Raw genomic sequence first — 21,545 nt, forward strand, 5'->3', positions numbered from 1 at the left:
TGGACTCACTGTACTGCATCCCCAGTGGTGCCAGTGCACTCTCTGGACTCACCGCACTGCACCCTGAGTGGTGCCAGTGCACTCTCTGGACTCACTGCACCGCATCCCCAGTGGTGCCAGTGCACTCTCTAGAGTCACTGCACTGCATTCCCAGTGGTGCCAGTGCACTCTCTGGACTCACTGTACTGCATCCCCAGTGGTGCCAAAGCACTCTCTGGACTCCCGCCACCGCATCCCCAGTGGTTCCAGTGCACTCTCTGGACTCACTGCACTGCATCCCCAGTGGTGCCAGTGCACTCTCTGGACTCACTGCACCGCATCCCCGGTGGTGCCAGTGCACTCTCTGGAGTGACTGCAGTGCATCCCCAGTGGTGCCAGTGCACTCTCTGGGCTCGCGTCAATGCATCCCCAGTGGTGCTAATGCACTCTCTGGACTCACTGCACTGCATCCCGAGTGGTGCCAGTGCACTCTCTGGACTCACTGCACTGCATCCCCAGTGGTGCCAGTGCACTCTCTGGACTCACTGCACTGCTTACCTAGTGGTGCCAGTGCACTCTCTGGACTCACTGCACTGCATTCTCAGTGGTGCCAGTGCTCTCTCTGGACTCACTGCACTGCATCCACAGTGGTGTCAGTGCACCTCTGGACTCACTGCAGTGCATCAACATTGGTGCCAGTGCACTCTCTGTACACACTGAAGTGCATTCTCAGTGGTGCCAGTGCACTCTCTGGACTCACTGCGCTGCATCCCCAGTGGTGCCAGTACACTCACTGGACTCACTGCACTGCATCCCCAGTGGTGCCAGTGCAGTCTCTACACTCACTGAAGTGCATCTCCAGTGGTGCCAGTGAACTCTCTGGACTCACTGCACTGCATCCCCAGTGGTGCCAGTGCACTCTCTGGACTCACTGCACTGCATCCCTAGTGGTGCCAGGGCACTCTCTGCAGACACTGCAGTGCATCCCCAAAGGTGAAAGTGCACTCTTTGGACTCACTGCACTGCACCCCCAGTGGTGCCAGTGCACTCTCTGGACTCACTGCACTACTCCAGCCGCGGCAGTCGCTCCAGCCGCGGTAGCCCTCCAGCCTCGGCAGCCGCGGCAGCCGCGGCAGCCGCTCCAGCCGCGGCAGCCGCTCCGTCCGCGCCATACGCGGCAGCCGCTCCAGCCGCGGCAGCCGCTCCGTCCGCGCCATACGCGGCAGCCGCTCCAGCCGCGGAAGCCGCGGCAGCCGCTCCAAACGCGGCAGGCGCTCCAACCGCGGCAACAGCTCCAGCCGTGGCAGCCGCACCACTCGGTAGCGGCTGGAGCTCCTGCCGCGTTTGGAGCGGTTACCGCGGCTGGAGCGGCTGGAGCGGCTGCCGCGGCTGGAGCGGCTGCCGCGGCTGGAGCGGCTAACGCGGCTGGAGAGGCTGACGCGGTTGGAGCGTCTAGAGCGTCTGCCGCGGCTGGACGGGCTACAGCGGCTGGAGCGGTTAACGCGGCTGGAGTGGAAACCGAGGCTGGAGCGCCACTCTCTGGACTCACTGCACTGCATCCCCAGTGGTGCCAGTGCACTCTCTGGACTCACTGCAGTGCATCCCCAGTGGTGCCAGTGCACTCTCTGGACTCACTGCACTGCATCCCCAGTGGCGCTAGTGCACTCTCTGGACTCACTGCAGTGCATCCCCAGTGGTGCCAGTGCACTCTCTGGACACACTGAAGTGCATTTTCAGTGGTGCCAGTGCACTCTCTGGACTCACTGCAGTGCATCCCCAGTGGTGCCAGTGCACTCTCTGGACTCACTGCACTGAAGCCCCAGTGGTGCCAGTGCACTCTCTGTACTCACTGCAGTGCATCCCCAATAGTGCCAGTGCACTCTCTGGACTCACTGCTCTGCATCCCCAGTGGTGCCAGTGCACTCTCTGGACTCACTGCAGTGCATCCCCAGTGGTGCCAGTGCGCTCTCTGGACTCACTGCAGTGCATCCCCAGTGGTGCCAGTGCGCTCTCTGGACTCACTGCAGTGCATCCCCCGTGGTGCAAGTGCACTCTCTGGACTCACTGGAGTGCATCCCCTGTGGTGCCAGTGCACTCTCTGGACTCACTGCACTGCATCCCCAGTGCTGCCAGTGCAGTCTCTGGACTCACTGCACTGCATCCCCAGTGGTGCCAGTACACTCTCTGGACTCACTGCAGGGCATCCCCAGTGGTGCCAGTGCGCTCTCTGGACTCACTGCAGGGCATCCCCAGTGGTGCCAGTGCACGCTCTGGACTCACTGCACTGCATCCCCAGTCCTGCCAGTGTACTCTCTTGACTCACTGCACTGCATCCCCAGTGGTGCCAGTGCACTCTCTGGACTCACTGCACTGCATCCCCAATCCTGCCAGTGCACTCTCTTGACTCACTGCACTGCATCCCCAGTGGTGCCAGTGCACTCTCTGGACTCACTGCACTGAAGCCCCAGTGGTGCCAGTGCACTCTCTGGACTCACTGCACTGAAGCCCCAGTGGTGCCAGTGCTATCCCTGGACTCACTGTAGTGCATCCCCAGTGGTGCCAGTGCACTCTCTGGACTCACTGAAGTGCATTCTCAGTGGAGCCAGTGCACTCTCTGGACTCACTGCACTGCATCCCCAGTGGTGCCAGTGCACTCTCTGGACTCACTGCACTGAAGCCCCAGTGGTGCCAGTGCTATCCCTGGACTCACTGTAGTGCATCCCCAGTGGTGCCAGTGCACTCTCTGGACTCACTGAAGTGCATTCTCAGTGGTGCCAGTGCACTCTCTGGACTCACTGCACTGCATCCCCAGTGGTGCCAGTGCACTCACTGGACTCACTGCACTGCATCCCCAGTGGTGCCGGTGCACTCTCTGGGCTCACTGCAGGGCATCCCCAGTGGTGCCAGTGCACTCTCTGGACTCACTGCACTGCATCCCCAGTGGTGCCAGTGCTATCCCTGGACTCACTGAAGTGCATCCCCAGTGGTGCCAGTGCACTCTCTGGACTCACTGCAGGGCATCCCCAGTGGTGCCAGTGCACTCTCTGGACTCACTGCACTGCATCCCCAGTGGTGCCAGTGCACTCTCTGGACTCACTGCAGTGCATCCCCAGTAGTGCCATTGCACTCTCTGCACTCACTTCACTGCATCGCCAGTGGTTGCAGTGCACTCTCTGGACTCACTGCACTGCATTCCCAGTGGTGACAGTGAAGTCTTTGGACTCACTGCACTCCATCCCCACTGGTGCCTTTGCACTCCCTGGACTCACTGCACTGCTCCAGCCGCGGCAGCCGCTCCAGCCGCGGTAGCCCTCCAGCCGTGGCAGCCGCTCCACTCGGTAGCGGCTGGAGCGGCTGCCGCGGCTGGAGCGGCTGGAGCGGCTGCCGCGGCTGGAGCGGCTGCCGCGGTTGGAGCGGCTGCCGCGGGCGGAGCGGCTGGAGCGGATGCCGCGGCTGGAGCGGCTGGAGCGGCTGCCGCGGCTGGAGCGGCTGGCGCGGCTGGAGGAGCTACCGCGTCTGGAGCGGTTAACGCGGCTGGAGCGGATGCCGAGGCTGGAGCGGATGCCGCGGCTGGTGCGGCTGGAGGGGCTGCCGCGGCTGGAGCAGCGCAGTGAGTCCAGAGAGTGCACTGGCACCTTGGGGATGCAGTGCAGTGAGTAAAGAGAGTGCACTGGCACCATTGGGGATGATGTGCAGTGAGTCCAGAGAGTGCACTGGCACCACTGGGGATGCAGTGCAGTGAGTCCAGAGAGTGCACTGGCACCACTGGGAATGCAATGCAGTGAGTCCAGAGAGTGCACTGGCACCACTGGGCATGCAGTGCTGTGAGTCCAGAGAGTGCCCCGGCAACACTGGGAATGCACTGCAGTTAGTCCAGAGAGTGCACTGGCACCACTGGGGATGCAGTGCCGTGAGTCCAGAGAATGCACTGGCACCACTGGGGATACGGTGCCGGGAGTCCAGAGAGTGCACTGACACCACTGGGGATGCGGTGCCTGGAGTCCAGAGAGTGCTTTGGCACCACTGGGGATGCAGTGCAGTGAGTCCACAGAGTGCACTGACACCAGTGGGAATGCGGTGCAGTGAGTCCAGAGAGTGCAATGGCACCACAGGGGATGCACTGCAGTGAGTCCAGAGAGTGCACTAGCGCCACTGGGGATGCAGTGCAGTGAGTCCAGAGAGTGCACTGGCACCACTGGTGATGCAGTGCAGTGAGTCCAGTGAGTGCACTGGCACCACTGGTGATGCAGTGCAGTGAGTCCAGCGAGTGGCGCTCCAGCCTCGGTTTCCGCTCCAGCCGCATCAACCGCTCCAGCCGCGGTAGCCCCTCCAGCCACGGCAGACGCTCTAGACGCTTCAACCGCGTCAGCCTCTCCAGCCGCGTTAGCCCCTCCAGCCGCGGCAGCCGCTCCAGCCGCTACCGAGTGGAGCGTCTGCCACGGCTGGAGCGGTTGCCGCGGTTTGAGCGCCTGCCGCGTTTGGAGCGGCTGCCGCGGCTTCCGCGGCTGGTGCGGATGCCGCGGTTGGAGAGTCTGCCGCGTATGCCGCGGACGGAGCGGCTGCCGCGTCTGCCGCGGCTGCCGAGGCTGGAGGGCTACCGCGGCTGGCGCGACTGCCGGGGCTGGAGTAGTGCAGTGTCTGCAGAGAGTGCCCTGGCACCACGAGGGATGCAGTGCAGTGAGTCCAGAGAGTGCACTGTCACCTTTGGGGATGCACTGCAGTGTCTGCAGAGAGTGCCCTGGCACCACGAGGGATGCAGTGCAGTGAGTCCAGTGAGTGTACTGGCACCACTGGGGATGCAGTGCAGTGGGTCCAAAGAGCGCACTGGCACCACTGGGGATGCAGTGCAGTGAGTCCAGAGAGTGCACTGGCACCACTGGGGATGCAGTGCAGTGGGTCCAAAGAGCGCACTGGCACCACTGGGGATGCAGTGCAGTGAGTCCAGAGAGTGCACTGGCACCACTGGGGATGCACTGCAGTGAGTCCAGAGAGTGCTTTGGCACCAGTGGGGATGCACTGCAGTGAGTCCAGGGAGTGCACTGGCACCAGTGGGGATGCACTGCAGTGAGTCCAGAGAGTGCACTGGCACCACTGGGGATGCAGTGCAGTGAGTCCAGAGAGTGCACTGTCACCACTGGGGATGCAGTACAGTGAGTCCACAGAGTGCACTGGCACCACTGGGGATGCAGTGCAGTGAGTCCAGAGAGTGCACTGGCACCACTGGGGATGCAGTGCAGTGAATCCAGTGAGTGCACTGGCAGCAATGGGGATGCAGTGCAGTGAGTCCAGAGAGTGCACTGGCACTACTGGGGATGCAGTGCAGTGAGTCCAGAGAGTGCACTGGCACCACTGGGGATGCACTGCAGTGAGTCCAGAGAGTGCACTGTCACTACTGGGGATGCAGTGCAGTGAGTCCAGAGAGTGCACTGGCCCCACTGGGGATGCAGTGCAGTGAGTCTTGAGAGTGCACTGGCACCACTGGGGATGCACTGCAGTGAGTCCAGAGATTGCACTGGCACCACTGGAGATGCAGTACAGTGAGTCCACACAGTGCACTAGCACCACTGGGGATGCAGTGCAGTGAGTCCAGAGAGTGCACTGGCACCACTGGGGATGCAGTGCAGTGAGTCCAGAGAGTGCACTGACACCACTGGTGATGCACTGCTGTGAGTCCAGAGAGTGCTCTTGCACCACAGGGGATGCAGTGCAGTGACTCAAGAGAGTGCACTGGCAGCACTGGGGATGCAGTGCAGTGAGTCCAGAGAGTGCACTGGCACCACTGGAGATGCAGTGCAGTGAGTCCAGAGAGTGCAATGGCACCACTGCGGATGCACTGCAGTGAGTCCAGAGAGTGCACTGGCTTCACTGGGGATGCACTGCAGTGAGTCCAGAGAGTGCACTGGCACCACTGGGGATGCAGTGCAGTGAGTCCAGAGAGTACACTGGCACCACTGAGAATGCACTTCAGTGAGTCCAGAGAGTGCACTGGCACCACTGGGGATGCAGTGCAGTGAGTCCAGAGAGTGCATTGGCACCACTGGGGATGCAGTGCTGTGACTCCAGAGAGCGCACAGGCACCACTGGGGATGCAGTGCAGTGAGTCCAGAGAGTGCACTGGCACCACTGGGGATGCACTGCAGTGAGCCCAGAGAGTGCACTGGCACCAGTGGGGATGCACTGCAGTGAGTCCAGTGAGTGCACTGGCACCACTGGGGAAGCAGTACAGTGAGTCCAGAGAGTGCAGAGGCACCACAGGGGATGCAGTGCAGTCAGTCCAGAGAGTGCACTGGCACCACAGGGGATGCAGTGCAGTGACGCAAGAGAGTGCACTGGCAGCACTGGGGATGCAGTGCAGTGAGTCCAGAGAGTGCACTGGCACCACTGGGGATGCACTGCAGTGAGCCCAGAGAGTGCACTGGCACCAGTGGGGATGCAGTGCAGTGAGTCCAGAGAGTGCGCTGGAACCACTGGGGATGCAGTGCAGTGAGTCCAGAGAGTGCACTGGCACCACTGGGGATGCAGTGCAGTGAGTCCAGAGAGTGCACTGGCACCACTGGGGAAGCAGTGCAGTGAGTCCAGAGAGTGCAGTGGCACCACTAGGGATGCAGTGCAGTGAGTCCAGAGAGTGCACTGGCAGCACTGGGGATGCAGTGCAGTGAGTCCACAGAGTGCACTGGCACCACTGAGAATGCACTTCAGTGAGTCCAGAGAGTGCACTGGCACCACTGGGGATGCAGTGCAGTGAGTCCAGAGATTGCACTGGCACCACTGGGGATGCAGTGCTGTGACTTCAGAGAGCGCACAGGCACCACTGGGGATGCAGTGCAGTGAGTCCAGAGAGTGCACTGGCACCACTGGGGATGCACTGCAGTGAGCCCAGAGAGTGCACTGGCACCAGTGGGGATGCAGTGCAGTGAGTCCAGTGAGTGCACTGGCACCACTGGGGAAGCAGTGCAGTGAGTCCAGAGAGTGCAGAGGCACCAGTGGTGATGCAGTTTAGTGAGTCCAGAGAGTGCACTGGCACCACTGGGGATGCAGTGCAGTGAGTCCAGTGAGTGTACTGGCACCACTGGGGATGCACTGCAGTGAGTCCAGAGAGTGCACTGGCACCACTGAGAATGCACTGCAGTGAGTCCAGAGAGTGCACTGGCACCACTGGGGATGCACTTCAGTGAGTCCAGAGAGTGCACTGGCAGCACTGGGGATGCAGTGCAGTGAGTCCAGAGAGTGCACTGGCACCACTGGGGATGCGGTGCCGGGAGTCCAGAGAGTGCTTTGGCACCAGTGGGGATGCACTGCAGTGAGTCCAGAGAGTGCACTGGCACCACTGAGGATGCAGTGCAGTGAGTCCAGAGAGTGCAGTGGCACCACTGGGGATGCACTGCAGTGAGTCCAGAGAGTGCACTGTCACCACTGGGGATGCAGTGCAGTGAGTCCAGAGAGTGCACTGTCACCACTGGGGATGCAGTGCAGTGAGTCCACAGAGTGCACTGGCACCACTGGGGATGCACTGCAGTGAGTCCAGAGAGTGCACTGGCACCACTGGGGATGCAGTGCAGTGAGTCCAGAGAGTGCACTGGCACCACTGGTGATGCACTGCAGTGAGTCCAGAGATTGCACTGGCACCACTGGGGATGCAGTGCATTGAGACCAGAGACTTCACTGGCACCACTGGGAATGCAGAGAAGTGAGTGCAGAGAGTGCACTGGCACCACTGGGGATGCAGTGCAGTGAGTCCAGAGAGTGCACTGGCACCACTGGGGATGCAGAGCAGTGAGTCCAGAGAGTGCACTGGCACTACCTGTGATGCAGTGCAGTGAGTCCAGAGAGTGCACTGGCACCAATGGGGCTGCAGTGCAGTGAGTCCAGAGAGTGCACTGGCACCACTGGGGATGCAGTGCAGTGAGTCCAGAGAGTGCACTGGCACCAGTGGGGATGCACTGCAGTGAGTCCAGTGAGTGCACTGGCACCACTGGGGATGCAGTGCAGTGAGTCCAGAGAGTGCACTGGCACCACTGGGGATGCACTACAGTGAGTGCAGAGAGTGCACTGTCACCACTGGGGATGCAGTGCAGTGAGTCCAGAGAGTGCACTGGCACCACTGGGGATGCAGTGCATTGAGTCCAGAGAGTGCACTGGCACAACTGGGGATGCACTTCAGTGAGTCCAGAGAGTGCACTGGCACCACTGGGGATGCACTGCAGTGAGTCCAGAGAGTGCACTGGCACCACTGGGGATGCACTGCAGTGAGTCCAGAGAGTACACTGGCTCCACTGGGGATGCAGTGCAGTGAGTCCAGAGAGTGCACTGGCACCACTGGGGATGCACTGCAGTGAGTCCAGAGAGTGCACTGGCACCACTGAGAATGCACTTCAGTGAGTCCAGAGAGTGCACTGGCACCACTGGGGATGCACTGCAGTGAGTCCAGAGAGTGCACTGGCACCACTGGGGATACAGTGCAGTGAGTCCAGAGAGTGCACTGGCACCACTGGGGATGCAGTGCAGTGAGTCCAGAGAGTGCACTGGCACCACTGGGGATGCGGTGCTGGGAGTCCAGAGAGTGCACTGGCACCACTGGGGATGCAGTGCTGTGACTCCAGAGACTGCACTGGCACCACCGGGGATGCAGTGCAGTGAGTCCAGAGAGTGCACTGGCACCACTGGGGATGCAGTGCAGTGAGTCCAGAGATTGCACTGGCACCACTGGGGATGCAGTGCAGTGAGTCCAGAGAGTGCACTGGCACCACTGGGGATGCACTGCAGTGAGCCCAGAGAGTGCACTGGCACCAGTGGGGATGCACTGCAGTGAGTCCAGTGAGTGCACTGGCACCACTGGGGAAGCAGTGCAGTGAGTCCAGAGAGTGCAGTGGCACCACTGGCGATGCAGTTTAGTGAGTCCAGAGAGTGCACTGGCACCACTGGGGATGCAGTGCAGTGAGTCCAGTGAGTGTACTGGCACCACTGGGGATGCACTGCAGTGAGTCCAGAGAGTGCACTGGCACCACTGAGAATGCACTTCAATGAGTCCAGAGAGTGCACTGGCACCACTGGGGATGCACTGCAGTGAGTCCAGAGAGTGCACTGGCACCACTGGGGATGCACTGCAGTGAGTCCAGAGAGTGCTTTGGCACCAGTGGGGATGCACTGCAGTTACTCCAGAGACTGCACTGGCACCAGTGGGGATGCACTGCAGTGAGTCCAGAGAGTGCACTGGCACCAGTGGGGATGCACTGCAGTGAGTCCAGAGAGTGCACTGGCACCACTGGGGATGCACTGCAGTGAGTCCAGAGAGTGCACTGTCACCACTGGGGATGCAGTACAGTGAGTCCACAGAGTGCACTGGCACCACTGGGGATGCAGTGCAGTGAGTCCAGAGAGTGCCCTGGCACCACTGGGGATGCAGTGCAGTGAATCCAGTGAGTGCACTGGCAGCACTGGGGATGCAGTGCAGTGATTCCAGAGAGTGCACTGGCACTACTGGGGATGCAGTGCAGTGAGTCCAGAGAGTGCACTGGCACCACTGGGGATGCACTGCATTGAGTCCAGAGAGTGCACTGTCACCACTGGGGATGCAGTGCAGTGAGTCCAGAGAGTGCACTGGCCCCACTGGGGATGCAGTGCAGTGAGTCCTGAGAGTGCACTGGCACCACTGGGGATGCACTGCAGTGAGTCCAGAGATTGCACTGGCACCACTGGGGATGCAGTACAGTGAGTCCACACAGTGCACTAGCACCACTGGGGATGCAGTGCCGTGAGTCCAGAGAGTGCACTGGCACCACTGGGGATGCAGTGCAGTGAGTCCAGAGAGTGCACTGGCACCACTGGTGATGCACTGCTGTGAGTCCAGAGAGTGCTCTTGCACCACAGGGGATGCAGTGCAGTGACTCAAGAGAGTGCACTGGCAGCACTGGGGATGCAGTGCAGTGAGTCCAGAGAGTGCACTGGCACCACTGGAGATGCAGTGCAGTGAGTCCAGAGAGTGCACTGGCACCACTGGTGATGCACTGCAGTGAGTCCAGAGAGTGCACTGGCTCCACTGGGGATGCACTGCAGTGAGTCCAGAGAGTGCACTGGCACCACTGGGGATGCACTGCAGTGAGTCCAGAGAGTGCACTGTCACCACGGGGGAAGCAGTACAGTGAGTCCACAGAGTGCACTGGCACCAGTGGGGATGCAGTACAGTGAGTCCAGAGAGTGCACTGGCACCACTGGGCATGCAGTGCAGTGAGTCCAGAGAGTGCACTGGCACCACTGGGGATGCACTACAGTGAGTCCAGAGAGTGCACTGGCACCAGTGGGGATGCAGTGCAGTTACTCCAGAGACTGCACTGGCACCACCGGGGATGCAGTGCAGTGAGTCCAGAGAGTGCACTGGCACCACTGGGGATGCAGTGCAGTGAGTCCAGAGATTGCACTGGCACCACTGGGGATGCAGTGCTGTGACTCCAGAGAGCGCACTGGCACCACTGGGGATGCAGTGCAGTGAGTCCAGAGAGTGTACTGCCACCACTGGGGATGCACTGCAGTGAGCCCAGAGAGTGCACTGGCACCAGTGGGGATGCACTGCAGTGAGTCCAGTGAGTGCACTGGCACCACGGGGGAAGCAGTGCAGTGAGTCCAGAGAGTGCAGTGGCACCACTGGTGATGCAGTTTAGTGAGTCCAGAGAGTGCACTGGCACCACTGGGGATGCAGTGCAGTGAGTCCAGTGAGTGTACTGGCACCACTGGGGATGCACTGCAGTGAGTCCAGAGAGTGCACTGGCACCACTGAGAATGCACTTCAGTGAGTCCAGAGAGTGCACTGGCACCACTGGGGATGCACTGCAGTGAGTCCAGAGAGTGCACTGGCACCACTGGGGATGCAGTGCAGTGAGTCCAGAGAGTGCACTGGCACCACTGGGGATGCAGTGCAGTGAGTCCAGAGAGTGCACTGGCACCACTGGGGATGCGGTGCTGGGAGTCCAGAGAGTGCACTGGCACCACTGGGGATGCAGTGCTGTGACTCCAGAGACTGCACAGGCACCACCGGGGATGCAGTGCAGTGAGTCCAGAGAGTGCACTGGCACCACTGGGGATGCAGTGCAGTGAGTCCAGAGATTGCACTGGCACCACTGGGGATGCAGTGCTGTGACTCCAGAGAGCGCACTGGCACCACTGGGGATGCAGTGCAGTGAGTCCAGAGAGTGCACTGGCACCACTGGGGATGCACTGCAGTGAGCCCAGAGAGTGCACTGGCACCAGTGGTGATGCACTGCAGTGAGTCCAGTGAGTGCAATGGCACCACTGGAGAAGCAGTGCAGTGAGTCCAGAGAGTGCAGTGGCACCACTGGCGATGCAGTTTAGTGAGTCCAGAGAGTGCACTGGCACCACTGGGGATGCAGTGCAGTGAGTCCAGTGAGTGTACTGGCACCACTGGGGATGCACTGCAGTGAGTCCAGAGAGTGCACTGGCACCACTGAGAATGCACTTCAATGAGTCCAGAGAGTGCACTGGCACCACTGGGGATGCACTGCAGTGAGTCCAGAGAGTGCAGTGGCACCACTGGGGATGCACTGCAGTGAGTCCAGAGAGTGCTTTGGCACCAGTGGGGATGCACTGCAGTTACTCCAGAGACTGCACTGGCACAACTGGGGATGCACTGCAGTGAGTCCAGAGAGTGCACTGGCACCAGTGGGGATGCACTGCAGTGAGTCCAGAGAGTGCACTGGCACCACTGGGGATGCACTGCAGTGAGTCCAGAGAGTGCACTGGCACCACTGGGGATGCAGTGCAGTGAGTCCAGAGAGTGCACTGGCACCACTGGGGATGCAGTGCAGTGAATCCAGTGAGTGCACTGGCAGCACTGGGGATGCAGTGCAGTGAGTCCAGAGAGTGCACTGGCACTACTGGGGATGCAGTGCAGTGAGTCCAGAGAGTGCACTGGCACCACTGGGGATGCACTGCATTGAGTCCAGAGAGTGCACTGTCACTACTGGGGATGCAGTGCAGTGAGTCCAGAGAGTGCACTGGCCCCACTGGGGATGCAGTGCAGTGAGTCCTGAGAGTGCACTGGCACCACTGGGGATGCACTGCAGTGAGTCCAGAGATTGCACTGGCACCACTGGGGATGCAGTGCAGTGAGTCCAGAGAGTGCACTGGCACCACTGGTGATGCAGTGCAGTGAGTCCAGAGAGTGCTCTTGCACCACAGGGGATGCAGTGCAGTGACTCAAGAGAGTGCACTGGCAGCACTGGGGATGCAGTGCAGTGAGTCCAGAGAGTGCAATGGCACCACTGGTGATGCACTGCAGTGAGTCCAGAGAGTGCACTGGCTCCACTGGGGATGCACTGCAGTGAGTCCAGAGAGTGTACTGGCACCACTGGGGATGCACTGAAGTGAGTCCTGAGAGTGCACTGGCACCACTGAGAATGCACTTCAGTGAGTCCAGAGAGTGCACTGGCACCACTGGGGATGCACTGCAGTGACTCCACAGAGTGCACTAGCACCACTGGGGATGCAGTGCAGTGAGTCCAGTGAGTGTACTGGCACCACTGGGGATGCAGTGCAGTGAGTCCAGAGAGTGCAATGGCACCACTGGTGATGCACTGCAGTGAGTCCAGAGAGTGCACTGGCTCCACTGGGGATGCACTGCTGTGAGCCCAGAGAGTGCACTGGCACCAGTGGGGATGCACTGCAGTGAGTCCAGTGAGTGCACTGGCACCACTGGGGAAGCAGTGCAGTGAGTCCAGAGAGTGCAGAGGCACCACTGGTGATGCAGTGCAGTGAGTCCAGAGAGTGCACTGGCACCACTGGGGATGCAGTGCAGTGAGTCCAGTGAGTGTACTGGCACCACTGGGGATGCACTGCAGTGAGTCCAGAGAGTGCACTGGCACCACTGAGAATGCACTTCAGTGAGTCCAGAGAGTGCACTGGCACCACTGGGGATGCAGTGCAGTGAGTCCAGAGAGTGCACTGGCAACACTGGGGATGCAGTGCTGTGACTCCAGAGAGTGCACTGGCACCACTGGGGATGCGGTGCCGGGAGTCCAGAGAGTGCTTTGGCACCAGTGGGGATGCAATGCAGTTACTCCAGAGACTGCACTGGCACCACTGGGGATGCAGTGCAGTGAGTCCAGAGAGTGCACTGGCACCACAGGGGATGCACTGCAGTGAGTCCAGAGAGTGCACTGTCACCACTGGGGATGCAGTGCAGTGAGTCCAGAGAGTGCACTGTCACCACTGGGGATGCAGTGCAGTGAGTCCACAGAGTGCACTGGCACCACTGGGGATGCAGTGCAGTGAATCCAGTGAGTGCACTGGCACCACTGGGGATGCACTGCAGTGAATCCAGTGAGTGCACTGGCACCACTGGGGATACAGTGCAGTGAGTCCAGAGAGTGCACTGGCACCAATGGGGATGCACTGCAGTGAGTCCAGAGAGTGCACTGGCACCACTGGGGATGCATTGCAGTGAGTCCAGAGAGTGCACTGGCACCACAGATGATGCAGTACAGTGAGTCCAGTGAGTGCACTGGCACCACTGGGGATGTAGTGCCGTGATTCGAGAGAGTGCACTTGCACCACTGGGGATGCAGTGCAGTGAGTCCAGAGAGTGCACTGGCACCACTGGGGATGCACTGCAGTGAGTCCAGAGAGTGCACTGGCACCACTGGGGATGCAGTGCAGTGAGTACACAGAGTGCACTGGCACCACTGGTGATGCACTGCAGTGAGTCCAGAGATTGCACTGGCACCACTGTGGATGCAGTTCAGTGAGTCCAGAGACTTCACTGGCACCACTGGGAATGCAGAGAAGTGAGTGCAGAGAGTGCACTGGCACCACTGGGAATGCAGAGAAGTGAGTGCAGAGAGTGCACTGGCACCACTGGGGATGCAGTGCAGTGAGTCCAGAGAGTGCACTGGCACCACTGGGGATGCAGTGCAGTGAGTCCAGAGAGTGCACTGGCACCACCTGTGATGCAGTGCAGTGAGTCCAGAGAGTGCACTGGCACCAATGGGGCTGCAGTGCAGTGAGTCCAAAGAGTGCACTGGCACCACTGGGAATGCACTGCAGTGAGTCCAGAGAGTGCACTGGCACCACTGGTGATGCAGTACAGTGAGTCCAGAGAGTGCACTGGCACCACTGGGGATGCACTGCAGTGAGTCCAGAGAGTGCACTGGCACCACTGGGGATGCACTTCAGTGAGTCCAGGGATTGCACTGGCACTACTGGGGATGCAGTGCAGTGAGTCCAGAGAGTGCACTGGCACCACTGGGGATGCAGTGCATTGAGTCCAGAGAGTGCACTGGCACAACTGGGGATGCACTTCAGTGAGTCCAGAGAGTGCACTGACACCACTGGGGATGCAGTGCAGTGAGTCCAGAGAGTGCACTGGCACCACTGGGGATGCAGTGCAGTGAGTCCAGAGAGTACACTGGCACCACTGGGGATGCAGTGCAGTGAGTCCAGAGAGTGCACTGGCACCACTGGGGATGCACTGCAGTGAGTCCAGAGAGTGCACTGGCACCGCTGGGGATGTGTCCAGTGAGTCCAGAGAGTGCACTGGCACCACTGGTGATGCAGTGCAGTGAGTCCAGAGAGTGCACTGGCACCACTGGGGATGCAGTGCAGTGAGTCCAGAGAGTGCACTGGCACCACTGGGGATGCAGTGCAGTCAGTCCAGTGAGTGCACTGGCACCACTGGGGGTGCAGTACAGTGAGACCAGAGAGTGCACTGGCACCACTGGGGATGCACTGCAGTGAGTCCACAGAGTGCACTAGCACCACTGGGGATGCAGTGCAGTGAGTCCAGAGAGTGCGCTGGAACCACTGGGGATGCAGTGCAGTGAGTCCAGAGAGTGCACTGGCACCACTGGGGCTGCAGTGCAGTGAGTCCAGAGAGTGCACTGGCACCACTGGGGATGCACTGCAGTGAGTCCAGAGATTGCACTGACACCACTGGGGATGCAGTGCTGTGAGTCCAGAGAGTGCACTGGCACCACTGGGGATGCACTACAGTGAGTCCACAGAGTGCACTGGCACCACTGGGGATGCTCTGCAGTGAGTCCAGAGATTGCACTGGCACCACTGGGGATGCAGTGCAGTGAGTGCAGAGAGTGCACTGGCACCACTGGGAATGCACTTCAGTGAGTTCAGAGAGTGCACTTGCACCACTGGGGATGGGTTTCAAGCCAACTGCATTAACCGCTCATGCTTCTTTCTTATGAGACGTTAGTAAACCAATTACATAGCCTTGTCAAGACTAAATCACAGGTAAAAATCCTGTACATCTCATGTGGCCAACCACTCCCAACTAGGATTCCAAGAACCAGGAGGTTCGGTGAAAATAGGGCTAGTGCTATTAGAGGGGTGATTATTAGGGTAAGCCCTAAGCTGTCTTTAATGGAGAAGTATGGGTGGAATGGGATTTTGTCGCAGTCTGATACGATTCCTAGTGGGTTATTTGAGCCTGATTCGTGTAGGAAGGTTAGGTGGACTAGGGTGATTCCTGCAATTAGGAAGGGCAGTAGGAAGTGGATGGCGAAGAATCGGGTTAAGGTTGGATTGTCTACTGAGAATCCTCCTCAGGCTCATTCTACTAGAGTTTGCCCAATGTACGGGATGGCTGAGAATAGGTTGGTGATTACGGTGGCCCCTCAGAATGACATTTGTCCTCATGGTAGGACATACCCTACGAAGGCAGTTGCTATTAGGGTGAGTAGGAGGATTACTCCTGTGTTTCAGGTTTCTTTGTATAGGTAGGAGCCGTAGTAGAGGCCTCGTCCGATGTGTAAGTAGATGCAGATAAAGAAGAGCGAAGCTCCGTTGGCGTGGAGGTTGCGGATGAGCCATCCGTACTGGACGTCTCGGCATGTGTGAGCTACTGAGGAGAAGGCGAGTGAAGTGTCTGCCTTGTAGTGTATGGCTAGTAGCAGGCCTGTTAGGATTTGTGTGGCTAAGCAGATGGCTAGAAGGGAGCCGAAGTTTCATCAGGCAGAGATGTTGGAGGGGGCGGGTAGGTCGATTAGGGAGTTGTTGATTATTTTTAGTAGGGGATGGGATTTGCGGATGTTAGGGGCCATTAGTGAGTCTGTGTGTTATTAGGATTATTACCAGGATGGAGAGGGCGAAGGATCCTAGGTAGGCCTTAATTAGCCCTGTGTGTATTGAGGTTGCGGCTTTGCTTGCGGCTACTTGTAGTTCAGCAAGGCCCTCTGGCCCTATTTTTTCGAGTCAGGAGAGGTCGATCAAGTGTAGGGCAATGTTTTGTCCCTTTTCTAGTAGGTTTTTGGAGAAGAATCGGTGTACTAGGGGGTTGAAGTACCCTAATGCAGAGGAGAAGTTTATGAGGGGGTTTGGTTTGGGGTGAGTGAGGGTGTGTGTTATGTTCGATAGTTCTAGGGCTAGGATGATTCCTAGGATTGTTATGAGGATGGCAGCAGTTTTGGTGATAAGGGGTATGGTTATTGGGGGGGTTTTGGTTGGTGTGATGAAAGAGGTAATGATTATTCCTGCTGTAATGCTGCCTAGGGCGAGTCGGGTTAGGGGGGCGGTGATTAGTGGGTTGTTTTCGTTTATTGATACTATTGGGGGGATTCGGGTTTGTCCAGCTTGGACTAGGATGGTTATGCGGATGCTGTAGGTTGCGGTGAATGCTGTGGCTATAAGGGTTAGGAGTAGGGCTCAAGTATTTAGGTATGATGTGTTTAAGCTTTCGATGATGAGGTCTTTTGAGTAGAATCCGGCTAGGAATGGGGTTCCTATCAGCGCCAGGTTTCCGATGGTTAGGCAGGAAGTAGTGACTGGGAGTATTTTCTGTAGGCCTCCTATCTTTCGGATATCTTGTTCTCCGTTTAGGTTGTGGATGATAGACCCTGAGCATAGGAATAGTATGGCTTTAAAGAAGGCATGGGTTGAGATGTGTAGGAAGGCTAGTTGTGGGAGGTTTAGTCCGATAGTGACTATTATTAGTCCTAGTTGGCTGGATGTTGAGAAAGCCATGATTTTTTTGATGTCATTTTGGGTTAGGGCGCATGTGGCAGCGAATAGGGTTGATAGAGCACCTAGGCATAGGCAGGCAGTTAGGGCTGTCTGGTTGGTGGCTAGCAGGGGGTGCATGCGGATGAGCAGGAAGATTCCGGCTACTACTATGGTACTGGAGTGCAGTAGGGCTGATACTGGGGTGGGGCCTTCTATTGCTGCGGGCAGTCATGGGTGGAGTCCAAATTGGGCGGATTTTCCTGCGGCTGCGAGGATTAATCCTATGAGGGGGAGGATTGGGGTTTGGTGGGGGTGTACGGCTTGTTGGATCTCTCAGGTGTTGAATGTTGAAGCTAGTCATGCTATGCTCAGGATCAGTCCGATGTCTCCGATTCGGTTGTAGATTACGGCTTGTAGGGCGGCGGTGTTGGCATCTGCTCGGCCTTGTCATCAGCCGATGAGAAGGAAGGACATGATTCGTACTCCTTCCCAGCCTACGAATAGGAGGAATATGTTGTTTGCGGTTGTTAGGAGGAGTATGGCGACTAGGAATGTCAGTAGGTAGGTGAAAAATTTTGTTACGTATGGCTCTGAGGCCATGTATCATATGGCGAATTGTAGGATTGATCATGTTACAAATAGGGCGATTGGAAGAAATGTTATTGAGTATTGGTCTATTTTTAGGCTCAGGGGGATTTTAAAGTTTATAATGAATTTTCACTCCCAGTGGCAGGTGACAGATTCTACTCCCGAGTAGATGAATGCGGTTGTAGGGGCTAGGCTAATTAGGAATGCGGTTTTAACAGCGCGGGTGGTGGCTTGTGGGGTGTTTTTAAAGTTTTTAAATAGAAATGGCAGGATGATTGGGGTTAGGAGGATTGTCAGCGTGAGTAGTGTGAGGGAGTTGATTAGTAGTGTGGGGTTCACTCCTTTTACTTGGATTTGCACCAAGATGGGTGGTTCCTAAGACCAGTGGATTGCTGTTATCCTTTAAAAGTAAGGGGGCTGAGGTTTTAGGCTCAGATGTAAGAGTTAGCAGCTCTTGTTGGTTAAACCCTCCCCTCGGCAGGTAAGAAGGTTTGAACTTCTATTCTTAGAATCACAGTCTAATGTTTGGTTTAAACTATACTTGCATGAGGGGATTCCGGAGATCAGTTCGGGTTTGAGGATTAGGAGGAATATTGGGATAATGTGGAGTGTTATGAGCAGGTGTTCTCGCGTGGTTGAGTTTTGCATAGATGTGATGTGGGAGGGGATTGAGCCTCGTTGGGTCATTAGTAGTATGAATAAGGTGTAGGAGGCGGTTAGTAGGGTTGCGATTCCTGTTAGGATGATCGTGAAGGCAGATCAGTTGAATAAGGTGATTATAATGGTTAGCTCTGCTATGAGGTTTGTTGTTGGGGGTAAGGCTATGTTTGTTAGATTGGCCAGCAATCATCAGGTAGCTATGAGTGGTAGGAGAGGTTGTAGGCCTCGTGTGAGTAGTAGAATTCGGCTGTGCGTACGTTCATAGTTTGTGTTGGCTAGGCAGAATAGTATGGAGGAAGTTAGTCCATGGGAAATTATTAGGATCATTGCCCCTGAGAATGATCAGTGGGTTTGGATTATTCCTGCGGCGATAACTAGGCCTATGTGGCTAACGGATGAATAAGCGATTAGTGATTTTAGGTCTGTCTGTCGTAGGCAGATTGAGCTAGTCATTAGGGCGCCTCATAGGGCCAGGGTTAGGAAGGGGTAGTGCAGGAGGTTGGACAGTGGGCCCATAAATAGAGTGACTCGTATAATTCCGTATCCTCCTAGCTTTAGTAGTAGGGCGGCGAGGAGTATTGAGCCTGCGATGGGTGCTTCTACGTGGGCTTTTGGCAGTCAGAGGTGTAGGCCGTATAGTGGGGCTTTTACTATGAATGCTATGAGCAGTGCTAGACCTGATAGTATTCCTGTCCATGAGGTGGATAGGGTTGGGTGGGTTAGTTGTAGGGTTGGCAGGTGCAGGGTGCCAATTTTCACGTATAGGTGTATGATTGTGATTAGCAGGGGTAGAGAGCTTACTGGCGTGTAGAATAGCAGGTAGATGCCAGCGCTTAGGCGTTCTGGTTGGTTCCCCCATCGGGTGATTAAGATTAGGGTGGGAATGAGGGTTGCTTCAAATGAGATGTAAAATAGTGCTAGTTCTGTGGTGGAAAAGGCTAGTAGGATGAATGGCTGGACTGCGACTAAGGTTGAGATAAAGATTCGTTTGCGTTGTAGGGGTTCTTGTTGCAGGTGGTTTTGGCTTGCTATGATTATGAGTGGGAGTAGTCAGCAGGATAGTACTAGGAGGGGGGATGAGATTTGGTCAATTCCTGTTCAGTTGGATAAAAATTTGTAGGGGTAGTAGGTTGGGATTAATCACTGTAGGCTTAGGGCAGCGATTAGGAGGCTGTATAAGGTGGTGTTAGTCCATAGAAATTTTGGTGGAGACAGCAGGGCTGTTGGAAGAAGTATGATTGTGGGTAGGATGATTTTTAGCATTGCAGGAGGTTTAGGTTGTGTAGATGGTCAGAGCCATGTGTGCGGGTGGAGGCTACTAGGATGGCCAGGCCTGTGCCCGCCTCACACGCTGAGAAGGTTAGCATGAGAATTGGTACCATGGTGAATGAGGAGACTTGGTTTTCGATGGATCATATTGATAGGCCTACGAATATCGATAATATTATGCTTTCAAGGCATAGTAGGGCGGATACTAGGTGGGTTCGGTGGAAGGCTAGCCCTAGTCCGCTGAAAATGAAGGCTGAGTAGAAGCTTAAATGTAGGGGCGACATAAGAAAGTTACAGGGTTGGCTGTAATCTGCTGGGTCGAAACCAGCTATCTTTTTGGTTAGACTAACTTTCTGTTATTCTGCTCATTCTAGGCCCCCTTGAATTCACTCGTAGGCCAGTCCAAGTGTTAGGAGAAGGAGGATCACTACAGTTCAGGTGGGGGTCATTAGGGGGGATTGGAGTTGGACGGCTCATGGCAGGGGGAGTAGGAGGGCGATTTCTAGGTCGAATAGGACGAACAGGATGGCTACTGAGGAAGAATCGGACTGAGAATGGTAATCGAGCAGATCCAAGTGGGTCGAATCCACATTCGTACGGTGAGAGTTTCTCTGAGTCGGGGTTTATTTGGGCGAGTCAGAAGTTTAATGCGGTTAGGGCGGCGCTTAGGATTGATGATAGGGCGAATATGAACATGAGTGCGTTCATTGCTCTCCTCTGGGTTTATACCAGATTCTAGAGATTGGAAGTCAATTGTAATTAATATACTAGAAGAGCAAGATCCTCATCAGTAGATGGTTATGTAGAGGAATAGTCAGATGACGTCTACGAAGTGTCAGTATCAGGCTGCTGCCTCGAATCCGAAGTGGTGGTCTGATGTAAAGTGGAACTTGATCAGTCGGAAGAGGCAGACGGTCAGGAAGGAGGATCCGATGATTACGTGGAGTCCGTGGAATCCAGTGGCAACGAAGAAGGTAGATCCGTAGACGCTATCGGCGATTGAGAATGGGGCTTCGTGGTATTCTATTGCTTGTAGGGCTGTGAAGTAGAATCCCAGGAGGATCGTTAGGGTTAGGGCGTGGATGGCGTGTTTTCGGTTTCCTTCTGTGATGCTGTGATGGGCTCACGTTACGGTAACGCCTGAGGCTAGTAGGATGGCTGTGTTTAGTAGGGGGACTTCTATCGGGTTGAGTGGTTTAATTCCTGTTGGGGGTCATTGGCCTCCTAGTTCTGGGGTTGGGGCCAGGCTCGAGTGGAAGAACGCTCAGAAGAACCCTAAGAAGAAGAATGCTTCGGATGTGATGAAAAGGATTATGCCGTATCGTAGGCCTTTTTGGACTGTGGGAGTGTGATGGCCTTGGAAGGTGCTTTCTCGTACAATGTCTCGTCATCATTGGAGTATTACTAGGAGTATTGAGATGAGGCCTAGGGTTAGTAGTATGGATGAGTTGTAGTGGAATCACATGATTAATCCTGAGGTTGTGAGTAGGGCGGCGGCTGCCCCGAAGATTGGTCAAGGGCTTGGGTCAACTATGTGGTATGAGTGTGCTTGGTGTGCCATTAGATGTTTTCTTGTAAGTATAGGCTTAGAAGGAGCACGAAGACGTAGGCCTGGATTATGGCTACTGCTACTTCTAGGATGGTTAGGAGTAGTAGGATGATTATTGTTAGGATGGATACTGCAGGAAGGGTGGGTATTAATGCAATGGAGGCTGTAGAGATGAGTTGGATGAGTAAGTGTCCTGCTGTAAGGTTGGCTGTAAGGCGGACTCCGAGGGCTAGGGGGCGGATTAGTAGGCTGGTTGTTTCGATCAGGATTAGTGCGGGGATTAGGGGTGTAGGGGTACCTTCGGGTAATAGGTGGGCTAAAGAGGCTGATGGTTGGTTTTGTAGGCCTGTTAGTAGTGTGGCGAGCCATAGTGGGAAGGCTAGGGCTATGTTCATAGATAGTTGGGTGGTTGGGGTGAATGTATATGGAAGGAGGCCTAGAAGGTTGATTGTAAGAAGTATGATTATTAGGGATGTAAATATTATGGCTCATTTGTGGCCATTTTTGTTGAGTGGGACTATTAGTTGTTTTGTGATTAGGT

General features: G+C 56.5%; 2 long non-coding RNA genes across 2 annotated transcripts in view; one reads left to right on the forward strand and one right to left on the reverse strand.

Moving 5' to 3' along the window:
- Window positions 1–21,545, forward strand: part of LOC310879940 — a 218,228-nt gene that overhangs the window by 93,366 nt on the left and 103,317 nt on the right. The window lies entirely within an intron of this gene.
- Window positions 16,040–21,545, reverse strand: part of LOC310879939 — a 33,364-nt gene continuing 27,858 nt past the window's right edge. The window contains exon 2 of the long non-coding RNA XR_014571268.1: window positions 16,040–16,141. This is a non-coding gene — a long non-coding RNA (uncharacterized lncRNA). The remainder of the gene's footprint in view (window positions 16,142–21,545) is intronic.

This window comes from Anser anser, assembly GCF_964211835.1.
Source record: "Anser anser genome assembly, chromosome: 11".
NCBI classification, from domain to species: Eukaryota; Metazoa; Chordata; class Aves; order Anseriformes; family Anatidae; genus Anser; species Anser anser.